Genomic DNA, 18467 nt, shown 5'->3' with positions numbered 1-18467 from the left:
AGGAGGAATTTCTCCGCGTCAACCCACAGGGTGGATTTTCTATGTACAATCCCCCAAGTTAGGCAAGTGGACACTTTTACATGCCCATCCGTTTTATATTCCCATTGTTAAATTTTCAGTCTAATGACTTCAACGCAGGAACTGCACTAGGCTGTTAAAGAAATAAACAGCCCTCCTCCACAACCCGAGGATCCGGGACGGTCCCTTGACCCGGCCTCTCAAGAGGATCCGGACTTATCTGTGGAGCTGATTGATGGAGTGTTTCATCAATTGAGCAAGGACAACGCCTTGGTGGCCATTATGGCCGATTATCCAGGGCTACTCCCAGCCTCACAGGTAACTGAGACCGGAGTCCCAGCACTTTGAAAAGGGATCTGTCCTCGTGTGTTTTCAATTGCCGTATGACAACCGTGTTTTGCAGGGGAGGTCCTTGAGACGGGAGGACGAGCCTGCGGCAACTAGCCAGCGAGGGGCGGCAAGGCCCCGCGAGCTGAAAAGAAGTGCAGTCCGGACTGAGGCACCGACGCAAAGGTATAGCGCGCCACCTTATTCCCAGGTGTTATTCCTTCGAGGCATATTAACGATCGTGCTCTCTTCAGGACGAAGAGACCTCGCCGGACTATATTCGGAGAGGTTGCCAATCGCGCCTCCACCAGCCAGGCTCCAAAGCTTGGTCCGGAAGCGGAGGCGAACACGAGGTGCGCACCGGACGCTCCTCCGACGGAGGATGCGGACAGGCTGTCTGCCACCAATTCCAAGGTGGAGAGTGCCATGAACCACAGGCGTCGCCGGACAGTTCTTCGTGATGCTTGTTTCTCCCAAGAGGCATTGGATGCCTTCAATTCGGGAGATGCGTACCTCCGTGCCGCTCAAAATGGTCTTGCCAGAGCCACGGAGCAGTATGTGAAAGACATACGGGTCAGAAATTTTTGGTAATTATATATATGTACCAGTAGCCCCCGAGACTTGAAACAGTTAGAATAATTGATTTAAGGATCATTTGTTATGCAGGTTCTTACAGAAAAGAATACCCTGCTATCCCAGGAGCTGGAAGAGTGCAAAGCCCAACTTGAGGCCGCACTAGCCGCGGCAGGGGAGCCCAAGGAGACCCCCTCTGGTAATATACGCTTCGAAAGATAAGTATTTTGCGAAGTGCGGCGTGGGTGAAAATCTGACAAATGAAATTGCAGATGGCGCCGGATTAAATCCGGAAGTGCAACAACTCCGACGCCAGCTGAAGGCTGTTGAGAGCGTGCTGACAAAGGTGAGGCGGGAGAAGAACGATCTCCAAGATGCCAACACCAAGCTAGGCGTTGAACTGAAGGACGTTCGTGCCCAGCTGTTGGACTCCGTGAAGGAGAATCAGCGGCTTCGACGCGACATATATAGTAAGTGCTTAAACGAACTTTGAAAAAAGAGTTCAGCGAGGAAGTCGACTAACAGAGTAATGTCTGTAGGTATGCTAATAGGTCGTCCTGCAGAGGAAATGCCCGGTTCTACGGGTGACCTTCTTTCCGAGCTCTCACAACTGCACGAGCGAGTTCGGCAGGTGATGCAAGGCGTCGCCCAGGCTTTGTGGCCATCCGTCTCCATGCCCGAAGGCCTTGGAGAGCTTGTAGAGAAGCTGAAGGGAGCGCGGCGGCGCTTACGATTGTGGAAGATGTCGGCCTGCCGTCAAGGCGCCAGGGAGGCCTGGGCCATGGTGAAGACGCGGTACACGAAGGCTGACCCAAACCACATGGCCGAGGTCGGACCCGTAGGGCCCGATGGGAAGGAGATCCCTGTGAGCTTAGTATACGGCCAAGTAGAGTTGGCCGCAAAGTATTCCCAATAGGACTGTAAACTAGACAGCCTGTTAGATGGTATTGAAGAGGAATACAATCAGTCAGATTGACTATGTAATTTTAATTGACATGTGTAATGCCTTCTAGTCGGATTGTAGATCATTTGTCATGGCTGACCTTTTCGCTTCAACCTCGGGACCTGACGGTCCGGAGTGTGTCCGAATACCCTCGCGGTTATATAAGAACCGGGGTATGCATGGAGACCAGGCGTAGGGGTCATTAGTGCTTGAACAGACAAGTGCCCAACTAGTTATGTTATATTACATGGTTAGTAAGAAACATCTTCCAGGGAGAATAGTTCTGTTAGGGGTTCCTTTCCCTGGGAGGCATGCCCTAAAGTGCATGTCCATTCTGCGAAAAGAGGCGCAGGAAAAACAACTGGGGGCATATAGATAAAAAAATATCATCTTTAGTTCACCGACCGAATATTCCCTTAAGAACGCTAGCTTTTGGCTTCACCCAGTCTGAGGTACACATCCGGCTGACCCGGCAGTAACAATCGCAGAGGTGCTCCCTTTACCTCCTAGCCGAACAATCGGGAACGTAGGGGTAAGCACATGAGCCAGGCAACCCAGCTTGGCCAAAACTTAAGTCATATTGATGCATATCATGGCGAATAAAAGGTACATGCGGAAGTGTGACACATGTGTTGGGCATGAAGCCCGTATAAATAAGCTTCTGTTTAAAGAAGCCCCCAGGTTTAATGAGCGCGGATAGCGTGTCATTTTATGAGCCTTTGAAGGCTATAAGAGAGAGAGGGGAGAAGGAGAGAAATGTAAGACAGAAAGTATGTAAAAAATGGACATAGGAAGGAGACAAACACAGAGTCCGGCGCTAGGCATAGAATCTTCGGAGACGGGTTGTGTTCCATGGGTTCGGCTCGAGTCGGTTATCCGATGCATCTCGCAGGCGGTACGCTTCACCAGTCAGGACTTGGTCAATTATGAAGGGACCTTCCCACTTGGGCTTGAGTTTGTCCTTTTTCTTGTCCGGCAGGCGTAGAACTAATTCACCAACATTGTAATTTTTGGCCCGTACTTCTCTGCTTTGGTATCTTCGAGCCTGCTGTTGATAGAATGCGGAACGGGCTTTTGCCACGTCTCGCTCTTCCTCCAAGGTGTCCAAACTGTCCTGCCGTTCGAGCTCGGCTTCTCTTTCTTCGTACATGCGCACTCGAGGTGAGTCATGAATTATGTCGCAGGGCAAAACTGCCTCTGCGCCGTACACCATGAAGAATGGTGTGTATCCGGTGGTGCGATTCGGCGTGGTCCGTAGCCCCCAGAGTACGGAGTCAAGCTCCTCTACCCAGTGCATATTAGATTCCTTGAGGGACCGCACTAATCTGGGTTTGATGCCGCTCATGATAAGACCATTTGCACGTTCGACCTGGCCGTTGGTTTGTGGGTGATAGACGGAAGCATAATCGAGCTTGATGCCCATGTTTTTGCACCAGAGTTTTACCTCATCGGCCGTAAAGTTCGTGCCGTTATCAGTGATGATGCTGTGGGGGACGCCGTAACGGTGTACAACCCCGGATATAAAGTCTATCACCGGTCCGGATTCGGCCGTCTTAACAGGCTTGGTTTCTATCCATTTGGTGAACTTATCCACCATGACCAGTAAGTATTTTTTCTTGTGGGTTTCGCCTTTAAGGTGTCCAACCATGTCAAGCCCCAGACCGCGAAGGGCCAGGTGATGGGGATAGTTTGGAGGGCGGTGGGTGGCATATGGCTTTGGTTTGCAAAAAGCTGGCAACCGACGCATCGTTGGACTATGTCCTGGGCGTCTGCCCGAGCCGTCGGCCAATAAAAGCCTGTACGGAAGGCCTTGCTTACAAGGGACCGAGCTGCAGCGTGATGTCCACTGAGTCCGGCATGAATTTCAGCCAGGAGGTTCCGCCCTTCCTCTTCGGAGATGCACCTTTGAAGGACTCCGGTAGTGCTTTTCTTATAAAGCTCTCCCTCATGGGCTTTATAGGCTTTAGATCGCCGCACTATGTAGCGTGCCTCATTTTGGTCCTCAGGGAGTTCCTGCCTGGTAAGGTAGGCGAGGAATGGTTCTATCCATGGGGCGATGACGGCCATTATTGCGTGGGCTGAAAGTGTTATTTCATTGGTAGAGCCACCAATTATGTCAGAGTGTTCGGTGTCGGGCAGTGCGGTTGGGTCCGGGCTGTTATTGCCAGGTTCCCCTTCCCATACTACAGATAGCTTGAACAGCCTTTCCAAGAAGATGTTGGGGGACTACATCGCGTTTTGCGCCGATGCGTGCCAGGACATCTACCGCCTGATTATTTTCCCGGGCTATATGGTGAAATTTGAGGCCTTCGAACCGAGTTGACATTTTTAGGACGGTGTTGCGATAAGCTGCCATTTTTGGATCCTTGGCATCAAAGTCTCCATTTATTTGGGATATTGCGAGGTTCAAGTCCCCGCGCACCTCTAGCCGTTGAATGCCCATGGATACTGCCATCCGGAGACCATGTAAAAGGGCCTCATATTCGGCTGCGTTGTTGGAGTCTGTGTACATTATCTAGAGTACATATTGAACTGTGTCTCCTGTGGGGGACGTCAAAATGACGCCAGCCCCTACACCGGCCAACATTTTGGAGCCGTCAAAGTGCATGACCCAGTTTGAATATGTGTCGTACTCTTTAGGGAGTTCGGCCTCCATCCATTCTGCGACGAAGTCGGCCAAAACTTGCGACTTGATAGCTCGCCGTGGCTTGTAAGTTATGTCAAACGGGAGGAGCTCAATGGCCCATTTTGCAATCCGGCCCGTTGCGTCGCGGTTGTTTATAATATCGTTAAGTGGCACTTCCGAGGCTACTGTTATTGAACACTCTTTAAAGTAGTGTCGCAGCTTCCGGGATGCCATAAATACCGCGTATGTAATCTTTTGATAATGCAGGTACCGTGACTTGCACGGAGTAAGGACAGTGGACACATAATAGACCGGCTTTTAAAGGGGGGATTTGTGTCCGTCCGTTTCTCGTTCGACGACAAGCACTACACTTACGACCTGATGGGTTGCTGAAATGTATAATAGCATTGGTTCGCCAATGTTTGGCGCGACCAGGACAGGGTTTGTTGACAAGATGGCTTTTATTTTGTCGAGTTCGGCCGTGGCTGCATCCATCCACTCGAAGTGTTCGGTGCGCCGAAGGAGGCGGTAAAGGGGTAGGGCCTTTTCTCCTAAGCGGGAGATAAAGCGGCTTAGAGCCGCCATGCATCCCGTTAATTTTTGTATTTGTTTGAGGTCCTTCGGGATATCCAATTGTGACAGAGCTCGGACCTTGGCTGGATTTGCTTCAATGCCTCTACTAGATACAATGAAGCCCAAGAGCTTTCTGGCTGGAACGCCGAAAACGCATTTTTCCGGGTTGAGCTTGATGTCGTATGTTCGGAGGTTATCGAATGTTAGCCTCAAGTCGTCTACTAGAGATTCGACTTGTCTTGTTTTAACGACCACATCATCTATGTATGCCTCCACTGTTTTGCCGATCTGGTTTGCCAGACATGTCTGAATCATGCGCTGATATGTTGCGTCGGCGTTTTTGAGCCCAAAGGGCATTGTGTTGAAGCAGAATGTGTCGTATGGTGTGATGAATGCCGTTGCGGCTTGGTCTGACTCTGCCATCTTTATTTGATGGTAGCTGGAGTATGCGTTGAGGAAACACAACGAATCATGTCCTACGGTAGCGTCGATAATTTGATCGATGCGGGGGAGAGGGAAGGGATCCTTTGGGCAAGCCTTGTTAAGGTCTTTGAAATCAACGCACACGCGCCAGGATTTGTCCTTCTTTGGTACTATCACCAGGTATGCTAGCCAGTCCGGATGTTTTATATCTTTGATGAATCCAACCTCCAATAGCTTGGCTAGTTCCTCTCCCATGGCCTGTCTCTTAGGTTCGGAAAAACGCCGAAGAGCCTGTTTGACTGGCTTGAATCCTTTTAGGATATTTAAGCTGTGTTCGGCCAGCCTGCGTGGGATTCCTGGCATGTCTGAAGGGTGCCAGGCAAAAATGTCCCAGTTTTCTCGTGGGAACTCTCGCAGTGCGGTGTCTACATCAGGGTTTAACTGTGCCCCGATGGAAGCTGTTTTATTGGGGTCCGTTGGATGGACCTGGAATTTCACTATTTCGTCCGCCAGTTTAAAGGAGGTGGACTTGGATCTTTTATCGAGTATCACATCGTCCCTATTCACCGTGGAGCGCAGCGCAGTCAGTTCCTCAGCCGCTAGGGCTTCAGATAGCGCCTCGAGGGCCAGTGCGGCTGTCTTGTTTTCGGTGCGGAGTGGTATGTCCGGATCACTAAAGAGAGTGATGATTCTGTTAGGCCCGGGCATCTTGAGCTTCATGTACCCGTAATGGGGTATTGCTTGCAAGACCGTAAACGCTTCCCGCCCTAGCAGAGCGTGATATCCGCTACTGAACGGGGCCACCTAGAACGTGACCTCTTCGGACCTGTAATTATCCGGCGTGCCGAACACCACGTTAGTGTGATTTTTCCTGTACAGCGCGCTTCCCGACTGGGGATTATTCCTAAAGGTTGTGCTGCTTCGCTCAATGCGGTTCCAGTCTATTTCCATTTTTTTGAAGGGTTTCCTCATAAATGAGGTTCAATCCGCTGCCGCCATCCATGAGTACCTTGGTAAGACGAAAGCCGTCCACTATTGGACTGAGGACCAATGCGGCTGGTGCTCGGGCTGTTCGGAATTTAGGTTCATCACTGGCGTTAAAAGTAATAGCCGTGTCACTCCATGGGTTTATTGTTGCTACTTGGTAGACTTCGGCAAGGCCGCGGAGTGTTCTTTTTCGCATATTATTTGATGCGAAAGTCTCGAAGACTGTTAATACCGTACTGGTTTCTCTGGGGTGGCTTTCTGTGGCTTCTAGAATTAGAAGATCTTCGCCAATTTTTGCCACCTGCCGGAGTATCCAACATGCTCTAAGGCTATGAGTTGGTGTGGCGCCCTCTGCACTGTGAATTTTACAGGGTCCATCAAGCCATCCTTCCATTACGGTTCCTTGCCCTGTAAAGGGCTTTTGCTTTTTGGTATTGAACCCGGGTGTCTGACGATGATGCACCCTTTTATTTCAGACCGGGTTTGTATTCAAGGCCGGATTGTCCCAAAATTTTGTTTCGGTTTTCCATGCCGGAGTTTACAGGGTCCATCAAGCCATCCTTCCAGTAAGGTTCCGTGCCCTGTAAAGGGCTTTTGCTTTTTGGTATTGAACCCGGGTGTCTGACGATGATGCACCCTTTTATTTCGGACAGGGTTTGTATTCAACGCCGGATTGTCCCAAAATTTTGTTTCGGTTTTCCAGGCGCTTTCCATCGCACAGTACTTTCGTACTATGGACGCCAAGTCAGCAAAGCGTGTAATATCACGGCGACTTATGGCGTTGAGGATTCCCTTGTCCGTGCAATTATTACAGAAGAATGAAATTGCGTCTTCCTCGCGGCAGTCCTTTATCCTGTTCATAACCAGGAGGAATCTGGCCCAGTAATGATGTACTGTTTCTTCGGGCTCTTGCCTAATTTGGGATAGATCGCTTATGTACGGGTGGGTGGGCGGAATCAAATCTGAAACCTCACTCAATCTGAGACCCAGGGGCCGAGGAGTTTCCGAACTTGGAAGTTTGGATTCTTGGATGCTCTCCAATGAATCTAGCCCATCACCCGACTTTAAGTTCAGGTCTTGAGTGATGTCCTCCCCTCCGCGGGTATCCGACTTGGAGGGATCGGGAATTCGAACATATCTAGTCCTTAAGATAGATGAAGGGTCGCCGCACTGTCCCTCTACCACGGCAATGTGATGGGTGACCTGGGGGGAGTTAATCTCTCTCAGATCGGGTTTAGACCCAATCTGGTCGTAATCCGTAGCAACTCCCAAAGCGGCGAAGCAATCCAAGAGCTCGTTTAGGGAAGAGAGCTCCATTGGATCTAGCTGCTCAGCGAATTCCGAGCTGACGTGAAGATTGCTTTTGATGACCCGAGAGGTCATCGTCGGCGCAGCAGCCGAACGGGTGGTCATAAGGAAACCACCTAGCCTGAGAGTCTGGCCGACAGCCAAAGCTCCCTTAGCAACCGTGCTGTCTTTAAAGACGGGATGAGGCATCCTTCCTGATGGTGACGGCACAGAGGAACTCTCAATGAAAGCACCAATGTTGGTGTCAAAACCGGCGGATCTCGGGTAGGGGGTCCCGAACTGTGCGTCTAGGCCGGATGGTAACAGGAGGCAGGGGACACGATGTTTTACCCAGGTTCGGGCCCTCTTGATGGAGGTAAAACCCTACGTCTTGCTTGATTAATATTGATGATATGGGTAGTACAAGAGTAGATCTACCACGAGAACAGAGAGGCTAAACCCTAGAAGCTAGCCTATGGTATGATTGTTGTTCGTCCTACAGACTAAAACTCTCCGGTTTATATAGACACCGGAGAGGGCTAGGGTTACACAGAGTCGGTTACAATGGTAGGAGATCTACATATCCATATCGCCAAGCTTGCCTTCCACGCCAAGGAAAGTCCCTTCCGGACACGGGGCGAAGTCTTTAATCTTGTATCTTCATAGTCCAGGAGTCCGGCCGAAGGTATAGTCCGGCTATCCAGACACCCCCTAATCCAGGACTCCCTCAGTCTCCTTCCTCTGTCCATTTTTTGAATATATATTATCTGTCTTTTTTCTCTTTCTTTCTTTTATTCTTTCTCAAGGCCTTCAAGGGCCAACTTGTGCCTCGCTCGCACACTATAGATGCGCTAACCGCGCTCATTTTACCTCAGGGCTTCTTACACGGAAGCTTAATTATCTATGTGGGCTTCATGCCCAGCACCTGTGTTATTCTTCCGCATGTACCTTTTCTTCGCCATTATATGCATCGATATGACTTAAGTTTGGCCAAGCTGGGTTGCCTGGATCTTGTATTTATGCCCTACGTTCCCGTTAATTCGGCTAGGGCATAAGGGGAGCACCTCTGCGATTGTTACTACCGGGTCAGCTGGATGTGTACCTCAGACTGGGTGAAGCCGAAAGCTAGCGTTCTTAAGAGAATATTCGGTCGATGAACCAAAGATGATTTTTTTTTATTTTCCACATGTGCCCCCAGATGTTTTTCCTGCGTTTCCTCTCGCAGTCCGGACATGCACTTTAGGGCATGCATACCTAGGGAAAGGAACCCTGAACGAAACTATTCTCCCTGGAAGATGTTTGTTACTACCCATGTAATATAAAATAACTAGTTGGGCACTTGTCTGTTCAAGCACTAATGACCCCTACGCCTGGTCTCCACGCATACCCCGGTTCTTATATAACTGAGTGGGTATTCGGATACACTCCGGACTATCGGGTCCCGAGGTTGAAGCGAAAATGTCCGCCATGACAAATGATCTACAATCCGGCTAGAAGGCATTATACATGTCACTTTAATTACATAGTCATGTAGACTGACTAAATTCCTCTTCTATACCATCCAACAGGCGGTCTAGCCTACAATCCTATTGGGAATACTTTGCGGCTAATTCTACTTGCCCATAGACTAAGATAACGGGGATCTCTTTCCTGTCGGGCCCCACACGTCCGACCTCGGCCATGTGATTTGGGTCAGCCTTGGTATACCGCGTCTTCACCATGGCCCAGGCTTCCCTAGCACCTTGACGGCAGGCAGATATCTTCCATAATCGGAAGCGTCGCCGTGCTTCCTTGAGCTTCTCCACAAGCTCTCTAGCGCCTTCTGGCACGGAGACGGATGGCCACAAGGCCTGGGCAATACCTTGCATCACCTGCCAAACTTGTTCGTGCAGTTGTGAGAGCTCGGATAGAAGATCACCCACAGACCCGGGCATCTCCTCCGCGGGACAACCCGTCAGCATACCTGCAGACATAACTCTGTTAGCCGGCTTCTCCGCTGTCCCCTTTATTAAGGGTTTGTTGAAGCACTTACTGAATATGCCGCGTCGAAGCCGCTTATTCTCCTTCTCGGAGTCCGCAAGATGGGCTCGAACATCTTTTAGTTCCACGCTAAGCTTGGAATTGGCGTCTTGGAGATTGTTTTTCTCCCGCCTGACCTCAGTCAGCACGCGTTCGCCAGCATTTAGCTGTCATACAGCGTGCTGCTCCTTCGGATTCTCTCTGGATTCATCTGCAACATCTATTATTAGATCTGCAACCATGCTGCACGCTATATGGTACCTATCATTCTTTGAAAAAAATGTTACCAGCTGGGGACTTTTTAGGTTCCTTCAATGCGGCAACAGCGGCCCGAAGTTGGGTCTTGCATTACTCCAGCTCTTGTGACAGTCGACTATTCTTCTCTGTAAGAACTTGCACAATAAGATGATCCTTAAATCAGTTCTGCTAACTGTTTCAAGTCTCAGGGGCTACTGATACATATAATCGTCAGATTTGCTTACCCGTACATCCTTTACATACTGGTCTGTGGCTCTGGCTAGACCATTTTGAGCAGCACGAAGGTGCGCCTCTCCAGAATTGAAGGCATCAAATGCCTCTGGTGAGAAGCAAGTGTCGCGGAGTACGGCCCGACGACGCCTATGATTCATGGCGCTCTTCACTTCTGAATTTGTAGCGGATAGCCTATCCGCATCCTCTGTAGGGGGGTATCCGGCGTCCGCCCCATGTCGGCTTCCGCCTCTATGTCCGGTCCTGGAGCCCGACTGGTGGAAGCATGATCGGCAGCCTCACCGGACATATTCCGGCGAGCGTTTTTTCTGTTAAAGAAACATGGACGTCATTACATTTCAAGAAAGACGACAACCACAGAGCGGGGTTTCTATCATACCTCTGCGTCGGCGTCTCCGTCCTGACCGCCTTCCTTTTTGGCCTGCCCGGCCTCGGTGCCTCTTGTTGGCGAGTTGCTGCGGGTTCGGCATGGCATCCCGAATGCCTTCCCTGTAAAAACACCATATGTATATGGTAGGTGAAGTGTCTAAAAGGGGATCCTAGTTTTTGGAGTTGGGATTTTTGATTTTTCTTACGTGCGACGCAGGAAGCAGTCCGGGATAGTCGGTCGTAATGGCCTCCATGGCGTCATCACAACTTAATTGATAGAACTCCTGGTCTATCAGCTCCATGAATATGTCCGGATCTTCTTCGAGTCCGGGAACGAGGGCCCGGTCAGGGTCCTCTAGTTGTGGAGATGGGCTGCTGACCTCCCTTATGGATTTTCACAGTTCCTGCCGCAAAATGGCAAGGTGAGTACTTACGACAAAGAATGCGGGAAGAATGGGAGTAAGGAGATATAACTCACCCAGCTTGGAGGGTTGTACATGGAGAATCCATCCCGTGGCTTGATGCAGATGAACTCCTCTTCCTCCCCCTCGAACAATTCGGACAGAATTTTTGCTAAAGCGGCAGCGTTGTCCGGACCCTTATGCCCGCAACGAGTGGCGTCATCTTCCCCGTTAAAACACCACAGGGGGTGCCCTCGATATTGAAGTGGTTGCACTCCCCGCATTATGCATATTGACATAACCTCGGTTACTGTCAATCCAGATTGAGCCAGCGCTTTAATCCGGTTCATCAGGTAAAGGACTTCTCCGTTGTCTTCCTCCTGGGGGGCTCCGTGGGCGCCAACTTCGGCGTTTCTTCAGAGGAGCATTGCTGAACTCAGGAGACCCCGTCGAACAGGATCCGGAAAGGGGACGTCCTCTATATAAAACCATTCCGAAGGCCAGTCTTCAGACGTCTTCTTCGAAGTACCGAACAGGTATCCGGTTTCGGCGATGTGCCATATTTCGGCTCCGCCCACTTGATAAAGTGACCCCTTCTGTGTGCGAGGGATGAGGCAAAATAACCTTTTCCACAGCTCGAAATGAGCCTCACAGCCCAGGAATAACTCGCAGAGGGCAACATAGCCGGCGATGTGTAAAATGGAAGCAGGGGTGAAATTATGCAGTTGGAGGCCGTAAAACTCCAGGAGCCCGCGGAGGAACGGATGAATTGGAAATCCGAGTCTCCTTAATAAGTAAGGAACAAGGCATAACCGCTCCCCCGTCGAGGGGCTGGGGAAGCTCTCTGCTTGCTCCCCAGCATTGTAGGTGGCTAGCCTGGCTCGGACGGGAACCATATACACTGGAGGGAGAAATCCCTTGGTCTGCAGCTCGACTAATCGACTGTGTGGGATGGAACACCTCTCCCAATCACCGGGCTTAGGGCTACAGGGGCGGGAGGAGGAGCTGCGGAGGTCGGCCATGCTGGAGTGGATCTTTCCGAAGCGCTCTCCGATGAATTCTCGTTGGGGGAGGATGGTATGGATTGGATCTAAGAATCCCCATCCCTTTAATAGACAATTTATTTATCTGGCTAGGGGGGCAAATGTAAAAATGCTCTGGCTCCTCGTATTCACTCAACGCCTGGAAGATAGCCCTTATTGGGCGCGGAAGCCAAGAAGCCCAACATTTATGGTACCGAACACTACTTGACAAACATTCGAAATTTGGAGAGGAACCCGCCTTGCAATGCCGAAGACAACACTGCGCGCCGGACTCATCGTCATTGAAGCCTGGTTCAGGGGCTACTGAGGGAGTCCTGGATTAGGGGGTCTCTGGATAGCCGGACTATATTCTTTGGCCGGACTGTTGGACTATGAAGACACAAGATTGAAGACTTCGTCCCGTGTCCGGATGGGACTCTACTTGGCGTGGAAGGCAAGTTAGGCAATACAGATATGTATATCTCCTCCTTTGTAACTGACCTTGTGTAACCCTAGCCCCCTCCGGTGTCTATATAAACCGGAGGGTTTTAGGCCATAGGACAACATACAATCATACCATAGGCTAGCTTCTAGGGTTTAGCCTCTTCGATCGCGTGGTAGATCAACTCTTGTACTACTCATATTATCAAGAATAATCAAGCAGGACGTAGGGTTTTACCTCCATCAAGAGGGCCCGAACCTGGGTAAAACATCGTGTCCCCTGCCTCCTGTTACCATCCGCCTTACACGCACAGTTCGGGACCCCCTACCCGAGATCCGCCGGTTTTGACACCGACAACGGGGATCATAGAAAATACCTATGAAGATGATCTCTGCCGAGGACATCCCTGCTGCCGGCATGACTGAAGTAAGCCTTGGAGCAGCAAATCCTGTCACCAGCATTCAGTACAAGATGGACACAAACGACCGCATATTGTTCTATGAGGTCGGCTAGCGGGAATTCCTGAAGGGAAAGAGATGACGACTAATGGTTGACACAATAGTGGTCATCACAATAAGGAACGACAGGAATAACAACTTCTTTATGATGGTTGTTGTAGATCTTATTTAGAAATAAGGTCCAGTCAAATATCTCCAAGCCAATGAACTCTTAGTTACTTAGTTAAGATGCCTGTGATACTTTGATGTTGGTTTGTTAACTGGAACAAATTTGAAGTGTTACTAGTTGTTATGAAAAGTACTAATTAACTAATGAAATTGCATGCCTAAACTTACAATGCGTGCTTTATTTGCTTCTAGTATTCAATTTCTTATATTGGATTTATGCAAAGCGCAGCCATGGCAGCACAACTGGTGTCCTAGCCATAAATTTTTAATTCGCATGAATAAGCCTGCAGTGGCAACCGCTCTAATACACCCGCCATTACAACATGAATAAATAGTGGCGGGCAGGTAAGCCCTGCCTGCCACTAAAGAAACCAAAGAAGTGACGGGCAAGTACGCATGCCCGCCACTACAAGGCTCTACCAGTGGCGGGAGGTTGGTAGTGCGCGCCCCTAAGAGCTAGGCCCGCCACTGCTGGCGTTTTTGCAACCCGCCACTGCTAGGTATTCTTGTAGTAGTGTACACCATAATTGAAAGGAAAAATAAAAAAAATGTACGTGTGTATATAATCTTTACCTAATATTAAAGGACAGAGCCTTTCATAGTTCTTCATATGTCAACCCTTTTATATCCGTCGATTTTGTGTTAAACATAAAGATTGACAGCTGAAATTTAAAGGAATATCTTTTCTCTTCTCTCCTCTCTTTCCTATATTAATAATAAGGTAGCGTTCCTCGATCCGTCCTCCTCCTCGATCAAGTTTTTTCCTATCGAACGGATCGCTGCCCCGATCGATCTCATTCCTTTTTTTCACAGAACATATCACAGGAATCGATCGATTTTTCCAAGCTAACGATCGATCTCTTAATTTTTTTTACCGGCCCAGAGAAGCCTAGCCAGCATACCACGGCATCAGACCAGCCCAGAGAAGCCCAAGCCAGTGTAGCGCGACGGGAGAGAAAGGCCAGCCGACCAGCCTATGTCTCTTTGTTTCACTTCATCCTAGGTCTGCACGTCGTACGTAAGTCGTGCCGATGCTCAATTGGTTTCTCTTCGGGTTTTCTGATTAAAAACGCTGATCCGGTTTCCTTTTTTTTTGAGCCGCTGATCCGGTTTCCTGTTAAAAGGCCCAGCGGCAGCCCGACGCCCAACCCCCGACCCGATGGAGCAAAACCACTCTGTCTCTCTCTTCTAACCCTAGCCGCTCCAGCCGGCGGCAGCGCCAGGCGCAAGAGGACTATAACATGCTACAGCTCGACGGTGGCGCTGAGCGTAGACACCTTGACCGTGCTTCAGCTCGACGGTGGTGCTGAGCGTAGACACCTTGACTGCGCTCAACATCTTCCAGGGCGACGTGATGACGCTCCGACGCAAGCGCGAGATGGACTGCTAGGACGACTCCGGTTCCTGTCCGAACGGCCTGGCGCACTTGCGGCCCGAGGCACACGCTGACGGAGAGGACGAAGGCCTATTAGCTGTCGCCTCACCTCTATCGTTGTCCAGGCCCTGCTCCTGTACGCCGTCGGAAAATCCTGTGCTAATCGCCCCACCCCGGCCAACAGCGAGGATGAGGTGCTTCTCATGTATGCCTCTTCTCCACTGTGGTCAAGGGCGATGTGTTTTTGCACGTCATGGAGAATCCTGCTCTTATTGACAATCCATGCCCCACTTTTGTCGAATTCCTTAGATTTTGTGGTGGATGCATCCACGTTTTGTGGGTTCCTCTTCCATTGTTTCAGCTAATGATTCTTCTCGCCGTTGCTATCCAACGGGGGACATAGCTAAGCTACTTCATTATGTAGTTCATTTCACTGCAGTCAGTCAAAACCATTATGATGTTGTTCTTTTACTTGTACAAATGAACTGCTCATCAGTATGTTCAGTACGTCTAGCTACTGGTGTCTCAAGGATTAAGCCTAAATTGGTCCATATGGTTAGGCCTGGTTCAAGGTAAATGAAGAGGCGGCCTGAAAGAGAGAAGCCCCAAGGAAAAAGGCTTTTGATCCGAAGGCACGCTTGAGCAAGTTGGACGAGATGCTGACAAAGACAAAATTCTATTCTGAACTTCTACTTGAAAAAAGGATCGGATCATGGATGTATGTTGGCTATGTCTCTCACTGTGTGCGGAACCAAATTTTGGTTATTTTCATCTTGTTTGTTAATATTGGTGGTGTTGTCTGATGGTTCAGCAAAAAATTGTTGAAGCTGAAGATGAAGAGGTATACCTGTGGAAGAGCAAAAGAAATGACATGGTAGCAATATTCCAAAACCATGCGTGAAGAAATTGGTTCTAGAGATATATAAGAATTACTTGCCAGCATTGGGAGCTTAATTATCCTCGATGCGACTAGTCCATCCGAGCATGCAAAGGTATCATGCATGTGCCCACAATCCGTATTTATTTTCTTAGAAATTGTGTTCATATATCATACTGTAGAAAGATCCGAATTAGGCCATTACTTTCCCTTAGTTGTGTCCACACAAACATAGTTTAGAACTTGCTCATGTTTCCATGATTTTGTTTATCCAGAGCTGATTTGAGATTTGCGATTGAAGAACAAAAGACATCTTGAGGCATCAGGACAGATTTTGAAATTCGAATTGCCTTGGCATAATCAGTGTGCTGAGTGTGTCTGACGATGTTGATAGTTGGGATATGGAGGTAACTCTGCTCGGCACCATCTGAAATCCTAACACTGGTAGAATTAATTACTCTGATTATCCCTTGGCCCCCCTTTTAAAAATGCATGAGGAGAAGGACGATGTGCAGGGCAACCATATTTGTAGGAAAAGAGTGCCTTCTCACCGGTGAGGCTGTTCTACATGGACCACTATGTTTGGATCTAAGTCTTCTGCCTACTGTGTAGCACATGCTCAGTTCATTACCGACTTCCTCGGCATATACAAGTTCTGCCTGGCTTACTAACTGGAGCTGTAGGCTATGGAAGCCAGTCATGTCTGAAATCTAAACCAATTGTCCAGTAATGCTTAGGTGATCACAATGGGAATTCAGGATTGAGAAAATGATGCGCTATCAATATAATCATTACATCCAGTGTGGATTTAAATAAACAATTTTTGTTAAGATTAGCTAATCTTAGCTCTTAAATCTCTCACTCTCTCTTTCACAGACAACTCTTCTGAATCATATTTTAACATCGCAACATGGGAAGAGGACTGTTGTTCATTCATCCTTTACCGAAAACATTGTGGTGGTGAATACTTGTTGTTGTGTTGTACTATCCGAGGGGGCTCTTGTAGAAATCCTTCTGAAGTTGGTGAAGCAAAAGGGAGACAAGTTTGATCATATATTTATTGAGACAACAGATAAATCTCATTAATTAATCTTAAGACGTGTGAAGTTATAATGTCTAACAGAACCAATGACACAGTCCAGGCCTTGCAAAAACCTGGTCCTGTTATTAAGTTTTTTTGTTTTGATGAATTGGTCTTGTGTATGTGAAACTTCATGCCGCGGTTACTCTGGCTGATTGATAAGCATGCCATGAAACATTTGAATTGAAGTTAAAGGAAGGTAGGTTGTGAATAGGCAGTAGAGCAACTTGCTTATGCAGACCAAATTATATTGAACAAGCTATTTTGTCACTCTATAGAACTATATACAAGTCTCTGATGCAAAAAAAGGTGTTATTTAAGCACATATTTTTTTCTGGATTTTAGTCTGTACGAAAACAACATAAAAAGTGCCTCTACATGTCGTTGGCTGGTTGCTGGCATTATGGCCCTCCGATCACCATCTCTTGCATTTGACATCATATATTTTAATCTTTTAGGATCACTGGCATATTTTCTATGATTGGTTTTATCTGGCTTTAAACTGGTGTTGGCCAGCAACGAGTCAGGGGGTTCAGCAGGACATCCTTGCAGGAGCAGTGGAGTAGAGCTTGCTATCGGCCATTATGAGCATCGTTGCAGCAGGAAGTGTTCATGCAGTTGAGTTACGTGCATAGAGGTGCTACTGCATTGCTGGATTCGATTAGAGAATACTACACTAGAAGCAGCGTTTGACCACAACTATTGTGCACTTGGAATGCTAGCCAGATCGCCTTGACATGGGATGCTGTTGTAAGGTCATGGTGTTGCACCTCAGCAAATCCATGAGGAGTAGTTCATTCCCCGTCCAAGTATTTATTGTTGAACATTGCTGCTTCATCTGTTTATATTCTCATTTAACTAATATATTTACTAACCTTTTGGATGTTTTCCTACTTTTTTAGTTTTTGGAGCTTTGTGGTGAAGGAAAGATGAATTTAGAAAAGTTCAATTTAGAATTAGTGTATTGTCTTCCCCACGAGAAAGAAGAGAGAGAATTGATGCAGTGTCTCACACCTATTATACTTTTGTCTATTACACTCATTAAATATATACATTGCCGGGACATGGTCGTATGGATGATTCACATCTTTTGGTAAAGGCATGTTAATTCATTGAAAAAATACTACGCACCAATGACTATGAGCGTGGATGTCCGCTCCTGAATTTTGAGGACCACTTTAGGACGTGATCATTAGTGTTGCTTCACACCTGCTTGACATGGCGTAACCTTGATGGTTACTAATTTGAAAGTCGAGCTTAAGCAATGTTAAGTGGACTTCATGCAATTATTAATAAGAAAACTAGATAGTCGTTTTTTTGCGGGAAAAAATACATAATCTGATGTGTGTATGTTGATAGATTATTATCATTTTCCCGTTGCAACCCACGGGCATGTTTCCTAGTAGAATACAATGCAAGTGAACATTTTTAATGGTTTTATTTATGAGTTGCATGAAACACAACTTAATCAATTTGTAATAATGCTGCTATTATTTGTTATCCTACAATCTAGAGGTAATCCTATAATCTGTCTCCGAAGTATGCTCCTGGGTGTTTTGCGTGGTACGAAAATTTTCTTTTGCAAGTCTTGCATGTCGCATAGCCCAACAATGGTATCGGGTCCTTCGTTGCTGGCTTTAGATTTGGTTTAGGTGCATACATGATATGCAGGACGTGGAAGACGTGATCTAATGTCATTTTTGATGGTCGATTCTTTGTGATAGATTAGTTTTGTGTTGGCTCGATGTTATGGGCTGCACTCGGGGAGTGATACGTCTCAAACGTATTTACTTGTTAAAACACTTTTGTTGTTGTTTGCTATTTCTTAAGCTTGCGTTGGTTTTTCCCTTGAAGCAAAAAGGATGATGCAGCAAAGTAGAGATAAATATTTCCCTAACTTAAGAACCAAGGAGGAACACACAAGTCTCCAATAAGTGCACCTACACAAACAAACAAATACTTGCACCCAACGCAATAAAAGGGTTGTCAATCTCTTCATGGTTACTTGC

This window comes from Triticum aestivum, chromosome 3A (genome assembly GCF_018294505.1).
Source record: "Triticum aestivum cultivar Chinese Spring chromosome 3A, IWGSC CS RefSeq v2.1, whole genome shotgun sequence".
In the NCBI taxonomy this organism is placed as follows: Eukaryota; Viridiplantae; Streptophyta; class Magnoliopsida; order Poales; family Poaceae; genus Triticum; species Triticum aestivum.
The sequence above is the reverse complement of the archived record's forward strand: the minus strand, read 5'-3'. Positions refer to the sequence as shown.